General features: G+C 45.1%; 1 protein-coding gene across 1 annotated transcript in view; it reads left to right on the forward strand.

Annotated features, from left to right (window-relative positions):
* The window catches only part of cacna1aa (calcium channel, voltage-dependent, P/Q type, alpha 1A subunit, a), a 478,641-nt gene that overhangs the window by 19,571 nt on the left and 439,215 nt on the right, over window positions 1-19,855 (forward strand).

Below are 19,855 nucleotides of genomic sequence, written 5' to 3' on the forward strand. Positions count from 1 at the left end.
CTAGCATAGCAATATTGGTCTGAACTTTGGTTGCAAGTCCAGTAAATTGACCATTATTCAAAGTAAATTTTTATTTAATTAGAGAGCTTATATGTCACCATATCTATCCCTGATATTCATTTTCCTGTGGGCATAGTCAGCAAATCTGCAGAATAGTAACTATATCAGGATCAACCGGAGTGTAGAAGACAACAAACTGTGTAAATAACGAGAACATGAGATAATAAGATAAAGAGTCCTTAAAGTGAGGTCATTGGTTGTAGGAACATCTTAATGGATGGGCAAGTGAGTATAGTTATCCCTTTAGTTCAAGAGCCTGATGGCTGAGGGGTAGTAACTGTTCTTGAACCTGGTGGTGTGAATCCTGAGGCTCCTGTACCTTCTACCTGATGGCAGCAGCGAGAAAAGAGCATGGCCTGGGCGGTGAGGATTATTACCCTGGGAATAAGACTTCGTCTATTCATCTTATCTATGCCCTGAGTGTTTTTATAAACCTCTAAGGTCATCCTTCAATCTCCTACATTTCATGGAGGAAAGCCTATCCAGCCTCTCCTTATAACTCAAACCTTCCAGTTGCATAATGTCCTCATAAACCTTTATTGCACTCTCTCCAATTCTTCTCACTGCCATCGGGAAGGTAGTACGGGAGTCTCAGGTCCCACACCACCAGGTTTTGGAAAAGTTATTACCCTTCAAGCATTGGGTCCTGAACTTCATTCACCACATCTCTGAACAACCTGCAGACTCACTTTCAAGGAGTCTACAACTCATGTTCTCAGTATTGTTTATTTAACTACTTATTTTGTATTGCACAGTTTGTCTTCTTTTGCACAGACAGACAGACATACTTTATTGATCCCGAGGGAAATTGGGTTTCGTTACAGCCGCACCAATCAAGAATAGTGTAGAAATATAGCAATATAAAACCATAAATAATTAAATAATAAGTACATTATGCCAAGTGGAAATAAGTCCAGGACCAGCCTATTGGCTCAAGGTGTCTGACATTCCGAGGTAGGAGTTGTAAAGTTTGATGGCCACAGGCAGGAATGACTTCCTATGACGCTCAGTGTTGCATCTCGGTGGAATGAGTCTCTAGCTGAATGTACTCCTGGGCCTAGCCAGTACATTATGGAGTGGATTGGAGACATTGTCCAAGATGGCATGCAGCTTGGACAGCATCCTCTTTTCAGACACCACCGTCAGAGAGTCCAGTTCCACCCCCACAACACAACATTGGTTGTTTGTCGGTCTTTGTGTGTAGTTTTTCAGTGATTCTATTGTATTTCTTTATTCTACTGTGAATGCCTGCAAGAAAATAAACCTCAAGGTAGTATGTAGTGATATATACATACTTTAATAGTAAATTTACCTTGAACTTTGAGCTAATGATATCCTTCCTACAACAGGACAGTCAAAGCCTTACTGCAAATGTGACCTTACCAATGTTTTGTACCACAGTAACAAGACATCTCAACTCCTGTACTCAATGTTCTGATGATGGTCCGTGACCCAATGTCTTCTCCACCACCACCCTGTCTACACTTTCACCTGCACCTATAGTCTCTTTGTTCTATCGCACTTCCCTGGGTAACATTATTTACTATCTAAGATGGTCAATTCACAGTTTAAAAATTGGTGTGGCTTTTTAAACAATGATCCTTCATTCTGGATTTCCCCACCAAAGGAAACATCCTCTTTACATCTACCTTGTCAAATTCCTGCAGGGTTTTATTAAGTCCCACACTCTTCCACGCGAAAATAACAAGCTAACTCTGAATTACCTTTTGAAGAAATCTGCCAAGGTGGGATCAAGGCAAAGATGAACTATCCCCAAGTAGTGCTAGTGGACCTACGCAAGATTTAGGAAAAGAGTCTTGAAAGCTGTAACCTACAGGTCCAAACAAAACTTTTGGTCTACAGAAGAGGTGTTTTTCCTATATTACTGTATGGAGCTGAATCGTGGACCACCTACAGCAGATACTGGAAAGCCCTGGAACAATACCACCAAAGGTTCTTACGAAAGCTTTTGTGGATTGGTTGGAAGGGTAGACATGGCAACACCAGGGTACTGGAGGAGGCCAACATGAACAGCATCTCCACCATGATAAAGCAACACCTGCTCCGATGGATAGATCCTGTCATCCAAATGTCTAACTCACATCTCCCCAAACAGATTCCTTACTCCCAGTTGAAGCAAACTTCTGGTGGGCAAAGGAAACACTTCAAAGATAGCGTCAAGATCAGCCTGAAGAAATTCAACATTACATCAAAAAACTGGGAGGACATTGCACTTAATAGATACATCTGAGGGAAATCTGTTCAAGAGGGAGCTACACGTATCCTGTCATATCATATCAGGTTAGCATAATGCTGCTACAGTGCCAGTAACAGAGGTTTCGTTCCATTGCTGTCTGTAAGGAGTTTGTACGTTTGACCTGAGGCCACGTGGGTTTCCTCTGGGTTCTCTGGATTCCTCCCACAAACAGCTGAAGAATTTAGATCTATGTTCTTCAAAGTTTAGAAGAAGGAAGAAAGATACTCAAACATAAAAGATCCTGAGGATGTGAGACTGGGCAGACTAGGTAGATGTGGAGAGGATGTTTCCTATGGCGTGGGAGTCTTAAGACCAGAGGGCACAGCCTCAGAAAAGAGGGACCTCCATTTGGAACCGAGATGAGGAAGAATTACTTTAGCCAGAGAGTGATGAATCTGTGGAATTCGTTGCCACAAGTGGCTGAGGAGGCCAAGTCATTGGGTATATTTAAGACAGAGGTTGATAGATTCTTGATTAGTCGGGGCATGATGGAACATGGGGGAGAAGACAGGAGACTGGGGCTGAAAGAAAATTGGATCAGCCATGATGAAGCGGTGGAACAGACTGGATGGGCCAAATGGCCTAATTCTGTTCTTTCTTATGGCCTTCTGTTGAGAAGTTTCTACATAGGGAAGAATTTCATCTGAGAGGACACAGTTACAACATTGGGGGCTGATCATTTTAAAACTGTGTAACTTGGGAGTTTTTTGCAGTGGGTAGTGAATCTCTGGAATACTTCACACAAGACACAGACTATCACTGGGGTATTATCAGAGGAACAAGATAACATTTTTAAAAGATTAGAGAATCGAGGGGACCCAGCACAGGAGAAGAGTTGAGATCTGTAGGAGATATTGAATAGTGGCCAGACTTCAGTGGCAGAGCAGCCGACTCCAGCTACTATTTTATTAGTGGTTACGCATGTTCTTACGAAAGCAGCTGATCAAGAGTTTGTTAAAATAGTCAAGTCTGGACATAAAAGGGGCACAGATGATTTGAAGCAAACTACTGATACCCGAGTCCCAGATGTAAAACCATTATCTGCAAATTGTGCCTCAACAAAATCAGCAGGTTTTTTTAATTGAAAATGCAAATTTTCCTTAGTTCTGCATTCCTTCTGCGCTGTTCTCCACCCTCATTCCAGAAAGACGATGCTGATATGTTTGCTCGACTGTGTCCCTGCTGAGATTGCATGGTTCACTGTGTTATTGATCGACTACATGGCCCTGTGTTATATATAGTACAATAGCCTTTGGTCACAATCCAAGATGGGATTCATTGTGCAGAATAAGATGGATAATATTCTGCTTGCAAGAAGAGACAGGACGTTAATGTCCTCTTTTACTGCAGGCTGATAGGGATGTCACATTAGTCCATGAATTCTTTAGAGCCCGGTTACAATAGTATGCACTAAAACCTTGTAGATTTTATAATTTGGGTTGAAATTTCTTTGCCTGAATAAGCAAGTTTAGCTGCAGGGTTGAAATCATGACTGGAATCTGTAGCTGCTGAAATGTTAGTGTGTAAACCAAGGACTCATTTCTCAGAAGATCTTCTTCATTCGCTTCAAATGTTAACCTTTATTTCTTGGAGTGAAAACAGAAAATGTTGGCTGCACTGAGCAGATCAGGCAGTGTCTATGAAATGGGAAACAGAGTCAACTTTCTGGCTTGAGGATCAATGCATTGTCTTTTTGGGTGGGGGCTTCTCCCTCACATGGTTTCTAAGGATGCTGTTTGGAAGAAGAAGGTGAAAAATTCTTCCCTGCTCTCGCTCCACTCCAGCATCACAAAAAGGGCAGATAATCTGGGTGTTATGACATTGCAGTTAGTGGAAATACATGGAGGTGTTTCAAAGTTGTGTTGAGAAACAGTCAATTCAGCCTAACCTTTTTCACCCTCTAACAAGTGGTCCGAATCATTGTCACCACCTGATCCCTTTGCCTGTTCCCTCACTTGTCTGCCCAAGTTAATTTTAAGTGCTGGCAGGGAGGCATATACTGCTATGATCTGCTCTTTTATGTTATTCCATAATTGAAAGGATTTCAGTTTTTATTTAATTGAGAGCTTTTCCCTGAATAAGTGTGCCGTTTTGTGTTGGGTATTGATGTCAAGTGGTGAAGGAGGGTGGAGACTACCACCTCCATGTCGGCACAGGGTTTGGTACTTGTACCTCTGAGGAGACAAGGACTCATGATGTCCCATTGTGCAACATCTGGATCCTGACACTCAAGCTCCAAGAACCAGTAGCAACAATTTCCATTTACATTCAGTGGCCACTTTATTAGGTGCAGGTGTGGTCTTCTGCTGCTGTAGCCCATCCACTTTAATGTTCGTCGTGTGAGTTCGGAGATGTTCCTCTGCACAGCACTGTTGTAACACAATTCCTGTCAGCTTGAACCAGCCTAGCCATTCTCTTCTAACATTTCACATTAACAAGATGATTTCGCCCACAGAACTGCCACCCACTGGATGTTTTATTTTAATTTTCACACCATTCTCTGCAAACTCTAGAGACTTTTGTGCATGAAAATCCCAGCAGTTTCTGAGATAAACCATTTAATCTGGCACCAACGATCATTCCACGGTCAAAGTGATTTAGATCACATTTCTTCCCCACTCTGATATTTGGTCTGAATGACAACTGAGCAATATCTGCACGCTTTTGTGCGTTGAGTTGCTGCCACATTATGACTGATTAGATATTTGTGCTAATGAGCGGCTGGATCTAATAAAGTGGCCACTGAGTGTAAGCAATACCTTTCACGCCACCTGGGCGACTTGGATGCGGACACAGGATACTGCAGATGCTGGAATCTGGAGCAAGACACAAACTGCTGGAGGAACTCAGTGGGTCAGGCAGAGTCTGTGGAGGGAAACGGACAGTTGTTGTTTTGGCTCGATACCAGGGTCAAATGGTGGTACAGCTAAATTTATCTGCAGGCAGGAGGCTACAGTTGGAGGAGCAGAGAAATCTCGGAGGCTGGAGGGGGCTGGAGAGGATTACGGAGATAAGGAAGGGAAGGGATCGCACTGCACTGGGGCTGCTGTCTCTCAGTTGCAGAGACCCGTGATCAGTCCTGACCTCTGATGCTCTCTGTGTGGAGTTTGCACGTTCTCTCTGTGACCAGATGGGTTCCTTCTTCAAAGGATTCGCAGCACATTTATTATCAAAGAACGTATAAATAATACAATCACGAGACTCATCTGCTTACAAGCAGCCACAAAGCAAGAAACCCGAAAGGACCCAATTTAAAAAAGATCCACACCCAATGTGCAGAGCGAGAGGAAAAAGACTACAAATCATGCTAACAACAAAAGCAGGAACAGCACAGCGCCGTGGAGAGGAGGGTGAACGTCCTCTCCAGAAGAGTGAGTGGAAACGGCTCAACCCTCACCTCCGGTCCCGACACCCTGCCTTAAACCATCCAAACACCAGGTTGTGCCACACACTAGGACCCGGGCACTGCCACAGCGATACATTCTGGGCCCAGACCTCGCTGCTCAGCCCAAGGCTGTTCTCAACTTTTCAAATTCTGCTTGGCACCTAGATCGATCCAACCTCTCTCCTGATTTAGGTGGACGGGCTTTGAAACTCCTCCACCTCGACTCCTCTCTGATTTGCTCACTCCAGTTCCACCTCTGACTTTGACACCATCCTGAAAATGTTACGCTCCGACTTTACATCGCACCAGCACGAGTCAGCTTCGCCTTTGCTCACCTCTTCATTGTCTGCGGTGATAGTTCGCCACAATTTACCTCAGGAAAAAATCTTACTGATAATGATTTTTGGTTGTATTTCTTGCCTTTTGAACTACCAGTCAACCGTCATCCAACTTCAGTAGTGCCATCTTAAACTGGAAGCTGTTCTGGTTTCATCCCATATCCCAAAATTGAGCTGGAACTTTAATTGGCCACTGTAATTTACCACCCCCATAAGTGTGAGGCTAAACACAGCTCCATATAAGTTTGCTGGTGACTACTACCATTGATGGCTGAATCAAAGGGGGTGATGAATCAGCATACAGGAGGGAGATTGAAAACCTGGCTGAGTGGTGGCACCACAACAACCTCTCACTCAATGTCAGCAAGACCGAGGAGCTGATTATTGACATCAGGAGGAGGAAACCAGAGGTCCATGAGTCAGTCCTCATCAGAGGTGGAGAGGGTGTTATCATTTCAGAAGATCCGTCCTGGATTCAGCACATAAGAGCAAATAACAAGAAAGTACAGTAGTGCTTCTACTTCCTTAGAAGATGATGAAGATTTGGCATGATGTCTAAAATTTTGACAAACTTCTGTAGATATGTGGTGGAGAGTATATTGACTGGTTGCATCATGGTCTGGGATGGAAACACTAATACCCTTGACAGAAAATCCTACAAAAGTAGTGAATACAGTTCAGTCCATCACGGATAAAGCTCTCCCTACCATTGAGCATATCTAGACAGATTGCTGTCATACGAAACCAGCACTGATCATCAATTCCCCCACCTTCCAGGCCATGCTCTCTTCTCACTGTTCCGCTTGCCAGGAGGGAGGTCAGTGTGGAGGGACAAAGACAAGGAGTCAGGATTAAGAACAGACATGCGTGAAATGGCAGAGATGTGGTTGAGGGCAGCGTTGATTGTGCAGGAAGGGAAGCCCCTTTCTTTGAAGAAGGAGGACTTCTCTGTTCTGGAATAAAGAATCTCATCCTGAGAGCAGATGCGGCTGAGACGGAGGAATTGAGAGAAGGGGATGGCATTTTTACAGATAACAGGGTGGGAAGAGGTATAGTCCAAGTAATTGTGAGAGTCCGTGGGTTCATAATAAACATCAGTAGGTGAGCTGTCTCCAGAGATAGAGACAGGGAGATTGAGAAAGGGGAGGGAGGTGTCAGAAATGGACCAGGTAAGGTTGAAGGTAGGGTGGAAGTTGGAGGCAAAGTTGATTAATTCAACGAGCTCCGCATGGGTGCAGGAAGCAGTGCCAATGCAGACATCGTGGAGAGGTAAGACAGACTGGAGGTGCCGGAAATCTGGAGTAACACCAAATCTATGTCGGGAAATGAGCAGTTGACCTTGTGGATTGAGACCTGTCCTAGGACTGGAGTAAAAGAGGGCAGACACGGGTGATAGATACACATGGACAAAGGGCTGAAGAGCAGGAGAGATATCAGAGGGGGAGCCATGAGAGAGAGTCTCACAGAACTCCTGTGCATCTTCCTTTTGCCCCGTTGTAGTCTCTTTCCTTTTTCATTCCAGTTCTGATGAAGCATCTGGGCCTGAAACATTGACTTTCCGTTTACCTCCATAGATGCTCTTTGACCAGCTGAGTTCCTGCAGCATTTTGTGTGTATTAATAAAATCAAGTTACCCAGTCCTCACCATTGCCTGTCTGTGCTTTGCTTGTCAAGTGAAAGTTCGCCTCACATTTCCAACACTTTAATATGATTTTATTGCCTGCAGAGTGTTTGGAATGTTGTGTAGATGTGAAAGGTGCTATTGAAATGCAAGTGTGCCTTTGGGTTTTGTGTTTTAATGTTTTAAGAAGCAGTGAGTATACAACTTAAAACATTTAGTGTCCACTTTATTAGGTACACTTATACACATGCTCTTTAATGCAAGTCTCCAATCAGCCAATCACATGGTAGAAACTCAATGCATGAAAGCATGCAAGCACGGTCAAGTGGTTCAGTTGTTCAGGCCAAAAATCAGAATGAGGAAGAAATGTGATCTAAGTGACTTAGACTGTGGAATGATTGTTGGTGCCAGATGGGGTGGTTTGAGTATCTCAGAAACTGTTGATTCTCCTGGGATTTTCATGCACAACAGTCTCCAGACTGCAGTTCTGTGGGTGAAAGTGTCTTGTCAATGAGAGAGATCAGAGGAGAATGGTCAGACTGGTTCAAGCTGACAGGAAGACATCGGTAACTCAAATAACCACGTGTTACAACAGTGGTGTGCAGAAGAGCATCTCTGAATGCACAATATGTCGAACCTTGAAGTGGATGGGCTACAGCGGCAGTAGACCATAAACATATACTCATCGGCCACTTTATTAGGTACATGAGCTACCAAATAAAGTGACCACTGAGTGTATAAAAGGTGAATATTCAAGACAGTGACATTGAAGGCAGCGAGTTGGATAGATGCATAGAATTCTGCAGGCACAGAGAATGCTGTGTGATTATGTGCAGTGAATTATGGCATATCTATTTTCATGCAATAGTAATGAGAAATGCCATAGGCAGCCTCGCCGTTGCATTAGTAGTCAACTGTATTATTAAAATGCAGTCTCCTTAATAGTTTTGATTACCAGGATATATGGTATAGCTTTCACCTATGGTTGAAGTGTGGCTGGGTGTAATCGCTCTACTCTCAATTTGTTCATAATGGTTTCCAGATTTTGCTGCCTCCCACAGTTCTGACGGAACTGCATTGACTCTAAGCTTCATTAGTATTGAGCTGTGTTTCTGTGCAGCTGGCTCGCTACTACATAAAGACACATGGGCACAGAACGTGTGAGGGTTGGATTAGCAAACACACCAGTTGCTGTCTCTGAGAAAGCCACACCAAATGCTGGAGCAGCTCAACGTCTAGGGAGGGGAATAAACAGCTGATGTTTCGGGCCAAGTCTCTTCATCCGGACTGGAAAGGAAGGGGGGGGGGGGGCAGAAACCAGAATAAGTAGGTGAGGGAGGGGGAAAAACACAAGCTGACAGGTGAGCGAGGGGAGGGTGGAGTGAGAAGCTGGGAGTTGATAGGTGGAAAAGTGTCTCTTGTGTTAGTCTATCACCAGTGTGTGTACGACTGTCAGATCTAAAATGCCATTTACTTGAGTCAATCACTGCAGTCTCCCTTTTCAAACCCTGTTTTAAAAGCCAATTTTTTCCTTAAATTTATGCAGCCTGCAGGTGTCACTGGCAAAGCCAGCATTTAGCGACCCTCCCCAAATCACCCTTGCGACCTCTAGCTAATGAACACTGAGCTGAACTGTACTGAAATGTGTCTTCTGATTTTGGGCTTTATATTCTGTCTTTTCGCTTGTTCGCCGGGGGTGAGGGGTTTTTGATGTTTGATGTTTTTCTTTGAACGGGTTGGTTCCATGGTACTTCGTTGTTTTGTTCTGTCTGTGGGAAAGATGAATTTCAGGTTTGTATATTACATTGATAATAAATGTACTTCGACTTGAATTCGAGAAGGTGATGGTGTGCCACCTTCTCCAGCCACTCCTGTCCGGATGCGGCTGTTTGTGGATTTCAACGATTTAGGCCCAGAGTCAGTAACGGAATGCGGATGCGTTTCCAAGTCAGGGTGATGTGTGACTCGGAGAGGAGCCAGCAGCTGGTCGTTTTCCTCGGTGTCTCCTGGAGGTCAGGGCTTTGAGAGGTGCTGATGGTGGAGTCCGGGTGGGTGACACAGAGCTCTTCGTAAACAGCGGGCAGTGCAGCCTGAATAGTGGAGTGGATTGAATGACCAGGGGGATGATGCGGTTGACAGTAAAACTTATAAGTGTTGTTGATGGAGTCCTGAGGAAATAACAGATACATTGGTCATGATCTTTCACTTGATTCTGGCATGGTCCTGGAGGACTGGGAAGTAGCAAATGCCACTGCACTCTTTAAGAAGGGAGGAAGGCAAAAGAAAGGAAATTATAGTCCAGTTAGCCTAACCTCAGTGGTTGGGAAAGTGTTGGAGTCTGTTATCAAGGAAGAGGTTTCGGGGTACTTGGAGACTAATGATAAAATAAGTCAAAGTCAGCATGGTTTCTGTAAAGGGAAATCTTCGAGGAAGTAACAAGCAGGGTGGACAAGGGAGAGACAGTGGATGTCATTTATTTGGATTTTCAGAAGGCATTTGATAAGCTGCCACAAATGTGGCTGCTTAACGAGATAAAACCCTGTGGCGTTACAGGAAAGATATTGGCATGGGTAACAGAATGGTTGACAGGCAGGAGGCAGTGAGTGGGAATAAAGGGGGCCTTTTCTGGTTGTCTGCCAGTGACTAGTGTTGTTCCTCAGGGGTCAGTATTGGGGCTGCTACTTTTCACATCATTTGTCAATGATTTAGATAATGGAATTGATGGCTTTGTGGCAAAGTTTGCAGATGATACAAAGATAGGTGGAGGGGTAGGTAGTGCTGAGGAAGTGATGCGATTGCAGCAGGACTTAGACAAATTGGAAGAATGGGCAAAAAAGTGGCAGATGGAATACAGTGTTGGGAAATGTGTGAAAATGCATTTTGGTAAAAGGAACAATGGTGCGGACTATTATCTAAATGGGAAAAAGGTTCAAACATCAGAAGTGCAGAGGACCTGGGAGTCCCTGTGCAAAACTCCCAAAATGTTAACTTACAGGTTGAGTTTGTGGTAAAGAAGGCAAATGCAATGTTAGCATCTATTTCAAGGGGAATAGAATATAAAAGCAAGGAGATAATGCTGAGGCTTTATAAGACACTAGTCAAGCTGCACTTGGAGTATTATCAACAGTTTTGGGCCCTGTATCTTGGAAAGAACGTGTTGTCATTGGAGAGAGTCCAGAGGAGGTTCACGAGGATGATTCTGAGAATGAAGGGGTTAACATACAGGGAGCATTTAGCAGCTTTGGGCCTGTACTCACTGGAATTTAGAAGAATGCGGGGAAATCTCATTAAACCTACTGAATGTTGAAAGGACTAGATAGGTTGGATGCAGAAAGGATGTTTCCTATGGTGGGGGTATCCGGAACTAAAAGGCACAGCCTCAAAATTGAAGGGTGACCCATTAGAACAGAGGTAAGGAGGAATTTTTTTTAGCCAAAGATTAGTAAATCTGTGAAATGCTCTGCCACAACTGCATGGAAGTCGGAAGTTCATGCGGATATTTAAGGCGGAAGTTGATCGTTTCCTGGTCGGTCAGGGCATCACAGGATACGGCAAGAAGGCAGGTGTATGGGGTTGAATAGGATCCGAGATCAACCATGAGGGAATGGCGGAACAGACTCGATGGGCTGAATGGTGTAATTCTGCTCCTATGTCTTATGGTCGTATGGTAAACGTTCTATGTGTGTGGAAGTTGCTGTTGCCTCAGACAGTCCTGAATGGCGTGACCTGAACATTAGCTGGGCGACGTTTTTTTCTCATTAAATCACAGGGGAACAGTGATGCACCTTCAGTAGCTGACGTGCATTGTACACAGCCTCGAGAAATTCCTCCGTGCTGCTTTATGCAGTGATTAATTATAGTAACTGGCCGTCGCAGTGTGTACAAGCACAAAGTCCAGGATGAAGATTCTTTTGCAAAGGAGTGTGTGGGCTGCGATGATGATGCAGCTCTGCTGATTTCTGAGCTTTTCTCTGAGTTTCCCATTCTTATGGCTTGCCTCGGTGTGTGACGTGTGCTGAGCTTTCGATAAGCATAAATCTCTGGGCAAACGGAAACTGCCGAAAGCACGTAATACCAGGCTCAAGGACAGCTTCTATCCAGACTCTTGAATGGACCTCTTGTACGATAAGGTGGACTCTTGACCTTACAGTCTACCTCGTTAAAACCTTACGCTTTGTCGTTTATCTCAACTGCACATTTTCAGTAGCTTTTACGCTTGGGGTGGCTCTGTAGCGAAGTGGTTAGCGCAACACTTTACAGTACAGGCGACCCAGATTCAACTCTGGCTGCAGCCTGTAAGGAGTTTGTATGTTCTCCCCCTGACTGTGTGGGTTTCCTCCCACAGTCCAAAGACGTACCGGTTGATAGGTTGATTGGTCACTGTAAGATGTCTCATAATTAGGCTAGGGTGGAATTGGGGGAATCGCTGGGTGCATGGCGCAAAGGGCCAGACAGGGCTGCTCTGTGTTGCATCTCAATAAAATAAAATAAATATTGTTATTGTTTTATCGTGTTCTGCCTCAATGCACCGTCTGTATCTGTCTGTAGGAACCATATGCAAGATAAGCTTTTCATTGTATCTCAGTACATGTAACAATGATAAACCAATTCCAATACCAAAGAGTTGCAGTTGAGAGAGTTCCCTTTCAAGTTCCTTTGTTGTCAGAGAGGTTTACAACACCAAAGGGTGGCTATTTGGCCCGTTGTGCCCATTCTGGCTAAAAGAGAGCTTTCCATTGCAAGTAGGAACCCTACAGCAAATTGTCTACTGAGTGTTCGGTTTCAGAGTGGGGAGAATTTCTGCCTCCACTACCCCTACGGGCAGTGGCTCTCAGGCTTCACCAGGTCTTTAAAGAAGGCCTTTGACAAAGTGCTGCTCATGAGGTTGCTAAACAAGGTGTGAACCTGTGGTATTACAGGAAAAATACCAGCCTGGGCAGAAGATTGGCTGGCTGGCAGAAGGCAAAGAGTAGGTATAAAGGGGGCCACATCACATTAGCTGCTGGTAACTAGAGGTGGTCCGCCAAATAGGATTAGGCCATTCGGTCCATCGAGTCTGCTCTGCCATTTCATCATGGCTGATCCATTTTCCTCTCAGCCCCAATCTCCTGCCTTCTCCCCATAATCCCTTCATACCCTGACCAATCAAAAATCTATCAACCTCTGCCTTAAATATACCCAATGACTTGGCCCTCACAGCTGCCTGTGGCAACAAACTCCACAGATTCACCAGTCTCTGGCTAAAGAAATTCCTCCTCATCTCCATTCTAAAAGGACACCCCTATATTCTGAGAATTCATCCTCTGGTCAGACTCTCCTATTCCCCCCCCCCCCCCCCATTATAGGAAATATCTGCTCTCCATCCACCCTATTGTAGTCTTTCAAATTTCAGTTAGGTTACCCTCATTCTTCTGAATTCCAGAAATACAGGCCCGGAGCCATCAAACACTCCTCATATGACAAGCCTTCCAATCCTGGAATCATTTTTGTGAAGCTCCTTTGAACCCTCTCTCTAATGTCAGCACCTCCTCTCTTAGATAAAGGGTCCAAATCTACTCCAAGTGAGGCCTCACCAGTGCTTTACAAAGCCTCAACATCACAAAGCCCCTCCTATACATGGATGGGTTCAATTCCTCAGTTCTGTCAATGGGGATGGGCTCTATCAGTGATGACTGCAACTGGACCCGGGCTGACCTCAGGTTGGGAATGTGGAACAAATGGGGCTGGGCTGGAAAGTATTGGAATAGTCAAGTCTAGGGGTGAAGGAGCCAAAGCCCAACTTTCCCTGAGCTCATGCCAACTGTGTGCCCTTTACTCACGGAGGGCAGTGTAGAGTAGCGGGACTCTCTGACGTCCCCCAGCCAAAATGGGACTCTGGGGGTGCTTGAAGTGCTGTCCTGTGGTATAATTGACTTCCCTGACCGGCTGGTTCAGGATACTGACCTGCTGTAATCCTGAAGCCTGAATCCATGGTGATCTAGTGAACACAGAACGGCAGCACAGTGGTTAATTAAACACCCTGATTAATCCCTTCTTCCATTTTCTGCACATTCATGTAAGAGACCTTTAACTGCCTCTGTTGGACTTGCCTCCACCCCTATTCCTGGCAGTTCATTCTGGACACCCATCTGTTTCTGTGTTTTAAAATAAATTTTGCCCCACATATCTTTAACTCACCTGCTGTCATCTCATGCTTCGTAGTATTAGACATTTGAACCCTGGGAAAAAGGTCCTGGCTGTCTATTCTATGTATGCCTCTTATAAACTTCTGTGACATCTCCCCTCAGCCTCCGGCGTTCCAGAGAATTCAGCCCAAGTTTGTCCAACCTCTCCCTATAGTACCAGTTCCCTAATCCAGGCAGCATCTTGGTAATCGTCTTCTTCACCCTATCCAAAGTCTCTATGTCCTTCCTACAACGGGTACCCCATATGAGGCTTAACCAGAGTTTTATAAAGCTGCAGCGTAACTCCCCGACCCTTGAACTCAGCAAGCATGTCATATGACTTCTGCACCCCATCAAACTGTGCAGTCGCTTTCAGGGTGCTCTGAACTTGGACCCCAAAATCCCTCTGTATGTCAAGCTCTGTACCAGTTCAATTCTGACCACAGCAGATGCGGGAATTCAAATTCATTTCATTAATTATGCTACTGCGCTGCCACGTTATGCTATGTTCGTTTACCTGCACTGGCTCAAATCCCGCCGCTGCCTGTGAGGAGTTGTGAGTTCTCTCCGCGACCGCGTGGGTTTCCTCTGCATGCTCCGATTCCTCCCACGTTCCATAGACGTACCAGTTAGCAGGTTAATTGGTCACATGGGTGTAACTGGGCTGGAAGGGCCTGTTACTGTGCTGTAAATCTCTAAACGAATTTGGAACAGAGGCTGAAATTAAAATCACCAGGTTGTTGGAAAAATCCGCTAATGTTGTTCAGCGAAAGATATCAGCTGTCCTTACTTCAGTCTGGCCTAAAAGTCACTCAGTGCATTGAGGGTGAGTGTTAACTGAAATGGTCCGTGGAGAGTAGTAGCGAATGCCCGTGTCTGTGTGGTTACCAGAGGAGGAGCACCTTCGCCAGGTTGGCAGCACATCACAGGAGTACAGGCAGCATTTCAGCAGTGTATCTGGGCATGGGCATTGCTGAGTGGCCACGGCACTGGTGCCCATGTCTGTGAGAGAAATGTCATGCACTTTTTGACTGAGCCAGCAGGCATCTGTGCCGACTGCGGGTAAAACCTAATTTGATGACAGCTGAAATTGGAACTGTTGGGCCGATGCCAGAGTATAAATTTCAAGCTAGCCTTTGAAACAGACTCCTTGTTTCTTCAAAATTGTAAGATTTGTGACTCTAATTGCCGTGTTGGAGCCCTGGTGAGAGTCCCTGTGCCTGAGTTGGTGTGTGTCAGGCAGGAAACTCACTCTCTCTCACAGACAGCCGGATGCAGCGTGTCCGTGCAACCCAAAGTGCTGCAAACTCAGGCTGTGACAGCACCTCTGAAACACACCGTTAGGAGCAGCTGATGCCCATCAAAGATAAGGCGAGGGGTGGGGGAAACACTCAGCGGGTCGGGTGCCAGCTGTGGGGAAGGAAACAGTTAAATGTTTCGGGCCGACAACCTGCAGTCAGAAAAGCTGGGAAGGGGGAAGAAGGAAGGCTACAACAAAGGGACGGGTCCGTGTGGATGATGGAGATGTTAACTGATGGGAATAGTGGTCATGTAAGAGGAACGGGGAAGGTAGAAAGAAACCAAACATCTCGGAGTATCTGTCCTGGTTCGTGTATCATCCCAATACTTGTGGAGTGCAGCTTAGAGGGCAGATGAGGGGGGATTTACTTGAAGTCAAGGATTCTCTTGGTTAATAAAGGTAAGCAATGCTTCTTGTTATGGGAGGTGTAGGTGAATGCCATGGGTGAATAAAGACCGCGTAATTACTTCCATTCACCCTGAAATGGTGACACTGCACATCGCAACCACTGGCCAGTTTCATTCCCCAACCCGCTCTCAGCCTCCCACTCAGTTCCACTCAGACAGACTGCACCTCATCTTCTGACATGGCAGATTACAGCCTTCCAGACTCAACAGGAGTTTGATGCTTTTCAATGATACTCCTCTTTTTGCTGCCCTCGATAGACACTTTCAGAACCAGGTTTGTTATCAGAGACGTGTGTCATGAATTTTTTGTTTTGTTTTGTGGCAGCAGTACAGTGGAAGACATAAAAAATTACTGTAAGTTATAATAAAAACATTGGTCAGGTCACAAAACCAGTCGATGTACTTCATTAGGAGTTTGGGGAGATTTTATATGTCACCAAAAGACTAGCAAATTTCAGCAGATGTACAGTGGAGAGCATTCTGACCGGCTGCATCACCGTCTGGTGCCACAGCAACAACCTCTTAGTTGATGTCAGCAAAGCCGAGGAGCTGATTACTGACCTCGAGGGGAGGAAGACAGAGGTCCATAAGCCAGTCCTCATCAGAGGATCAGAGGTGGAGAACGTCAGCTATTTAAAATCTCTCACAGTTAGTCGTTCCTGATTAGTCCAGGGCCCAACACCTAAGTGCAGTTACAAAGAAAGCATGGTTGCACCTCAATTTCCTTAGAAGTCTGAGAAAATTTGATAATGATATCTAAAACTTCGACAGACTTCTGTAGATTTGTGGTGGAAAACACATTGACTGGTTGCATTACAACCTGGTATGGAAGCACCAATGCCCTTGATTGGAAAATACTACAAAGAGTAGTGGATAGGTAAGAACGTCACAGGTAAAGCCCTCTACTGAGAGCAGCTACATGGCGCATCGTCACGAGGAAGCAGTGCCCACCATCAGGGAACCCCACCACTCAGGTCATGCTCTCCTCTCGCTGCTCCCACAGCCTCAGGACTCACACAACCAGGTTCAGGAACAGTTATTATCTCTCAGCCATCAGGCTCTTGGATCAAAGGGGATAACGTTGTTCGACCCATCACTGAAATGTTCCCAGAGCCTCAGGACTCACTCAACCAGGTTCAGGAACAGTTATTATCTCTCAGCCATCAGGCTCTTGGATCAAAGGGGATAACGTTGTTCGACCCATCACTGAAATGTTCCCAGGGCTTCAGGACTCACACAACCAGGTTCAGGAACAGTTATTATCTCTCAGCTACCAGGTTCTTGGATCAAAGGGGATAACGTTGTTCGACCCAACACTGAAATGTTCCCAGAGCCTCAGGACTCACACAACCAGGTTCAGGAACAGTTATTATCTCTCAGCCATCAGGCTCTTGGATCAAAGGGGATAACGTTGTTCGACCCATCACTGAAATGTTCCCAGGGCTTCAGGACTCACACAACCAGGTTCAGGAACAGTTATTATTTCTCAGCCATCAGGCTCTTGGATCAAAGGGGATAACGTTGTTCGACCCAACACTGAAATATTCCCAGAACCTTTGGACTCGCTTTTAAGGACTCTTCATCTCATGTTCTCAGTATGTACTGCTTATTTATTTATTATTATTATGTATTTCTTTTGTATTTACACAGTTTGTTGTCTTTTGCACACTGGGTGAACACCAAAATTGGTCTTTCATTGATTCTATTATAGCTATTATTTTACTATGGATTTGTTGAGTGTACCCACAGGAAAATGAATCTCAGGGCTGCATATGGTGACATACACATACTTTGATAATAAATTTACTTTGAACTTTGAACCTGATATGGAGACTCCAGCACGCAGGGTCAGAAAAGGCTGCATGAAGTCGTCGACTCGGTCAGTTCCATCACAGGCACAAGCTCCCCACCATCGAAGACATCCTCAAAAGGCCATTCTTCAAGCAGGCAACATCCATCACTGAGGACATTCACCTCCTGGATATGTCCGTGACTCATTCCTACCACCAGAGGGGATGTTCAGGAACCTGAAGACCTATTACAATGCTCTAGGAACAGACTATTCCCCTCTGCCATCAGGTTTCTGAACCCATGAACACCACTTCGCTCTTTCGGGCATCGAAAAGAAGAGTAACATTGAAAAGCAGCAAACTCCTGTTGAGGCTGGAAAGCTGCAGTCAGCCATGTCAGAAGATGAGGTTCAGTTCCTCAAGCTGTTTGGAACTGAGTGGGAGGCTGACGATGGAGAGCAGAGAGTGGGTTGGAATTAAAATGACCAGTGGTTAGGTTGCACTGTGTTGCTGTTTCAACATGAATGGAAATGATTTTACAGTCTTTATTCACCCATCACATTAGTTCCTGCACCTCCCATATCAAGAGGCATCAGTTACCTTTATTAACCAGGAGAATCATTGACTCCAAGTAAATCCCCCCTCATCTGGCCACAAGCGTCAGGGGACTATTCACGAACCGAGTTAAGATTGTTCTTTCATCCATTAAGATGGATATTGATACGACGGTGACATTGGTTGAATACTGGGTAACCTACTTCTGCAAATGTGCATAAGGTGATTAAGCTTTTAATGAGCAGTGTGTTGCAAGCGGAGGGACTCTCTGCTCGCTGTTTTTTTTTCCCTCTCCTCCCCTGTGTTTGTTCCACCACTAATGACCGTGTTCTCTCAATGACTTTGAGACCCCTGAGAGCGCAGAGTGAACTCATTCCCAGTGAGCACAGCAGCGGCGATGTGAGTGCCACTCACAGCCGCAGCGTCTGTTGTTGAATGCACCTTTGGAGAATGTCGAGCCTCAGTGTTATATCCCCAGGGGGATGAAGGTTGTGTTTCACTGTTAATTGGCCTCATTGATAGAAACGTTCAGGCAGCAACCACCACGTCAGCTTATGACAGCTCATCAGTGCCCTTCCTTCTGTCAGAAGGTCAGAAGTGTGGATGTTTGCTGATGATTGCACTGTGTTGAGCTCCATTCACAACCCCTTGGTAATGAAGCAGCCCGGGCCTTCACACAGCGAGGCATAGACAGCATTCAGACATGAAAGGATAAATTGCACATAGTGTTTAAACTCCATAGACACCGTAGCCAGATTAAAAGCATACCAGAAAGCCAAGGCAAATTCTGACACGTCCCTGATGACTGTTCCCAATATTTCTAGTGCACCATGGAAATCGTTCTACCCAGATGCACCATGGCTTAGTACAACAACTGGTCTACCCCAGACCACAAGAAATTGCAGAATTGTGCCCACAACCAAGCTCATCGTGCAAACCAACTTACCCTCCATTTCCTCAGGGAAGTAGCTAACTGAACTGAGGACCCGTCATTCTCTCTTCTCCCCTCTCCCATCAGGCAGATGATGAAAAGCCCAAGAACACAAACCACCAGATTCAAGGACCACTTCCGTCCCACAAACTCTTGAACAGCATCCTCAAATATTAAAAGATAAACTCCTGATTCTGTTACCTCACAATCTATCTCAGTGTCCTCGCACTTCATTTGTCCACCTATTCTGTAACTTTAAAACTATATTCTGCATTCCATTTCTTTCCCAATTTTTATTACCTCAATGTGTATATGTAAAGCTAGTCAAATGAGGAGCATTTGATGGCTCTGGGCCTCTACTCACTGGAATTCAGAAGAATGAGGGGTGACCTCAAATTAAATCTATCAGATGTTGAAAGGTCTCCATTGAGTGGACACAGAGATGATGTTTCCTGTGGTGGAGGAGTCTAAGACCAAAGGTCACAGCCTCAGAATAGAGGGGTGTCATTTTTGAATGGAGATGAGGCGTGATTTCATTAGCTAAAGAGTCGTGAATGTGTGGAATTTGTTACCACAGTCAGCTGTGGATGCCAAGACATTGGGTATATTTAAGATAGAGGTGGATTTATTCTTGATAAATCAGAGTATGAAGGGATACGAGGAGAAGACGGAAGATTGAGGCTGAGAGGGAAAATGGATCAGAGAAAGCCTGACGGGCTGAATGGACTAATTCTGCTCCTATATCTTATGGTCTTATGTCTGCAATGAACTGTCTGGGTGGCAGGGAAACAGAAACTTTTTGTTGTATCTCAGTGCATGTGACAATAATAAAGCAGTTCCCAAGAGAATCTTGCCAACTCCCTTGGCAAATACCAAGAGAATCTTGCCATCCTCTTTGACAATTACCAAGAGAATCCTGCCAACTCCCTTGGCAAATACCAAGAGAATCCTGCCAACTCCCTTGGCAAATACCAAGAGAATCCTGCCAACTCCCTTGGCAAATACCAAGAGAATCTTGCCATCCTCTTTGACAATTACCATGAGAAA

The sequence above is a fragment of the Hemitrygon akajei genome, chromosome 16 (genome assembly GCF_048418815.1).
Source record: "Hemitrygon akajei chromosome 16, sHemAka1.3, whole genome shotgun sequence".
Classification (NCBI taxonomy): Eukaryota; Metazoa; Chordata; class Chondrichthyes; order Myliobatiformes; family Dasyatidae; genus Hemitrygon; species Hemitrygon akajei.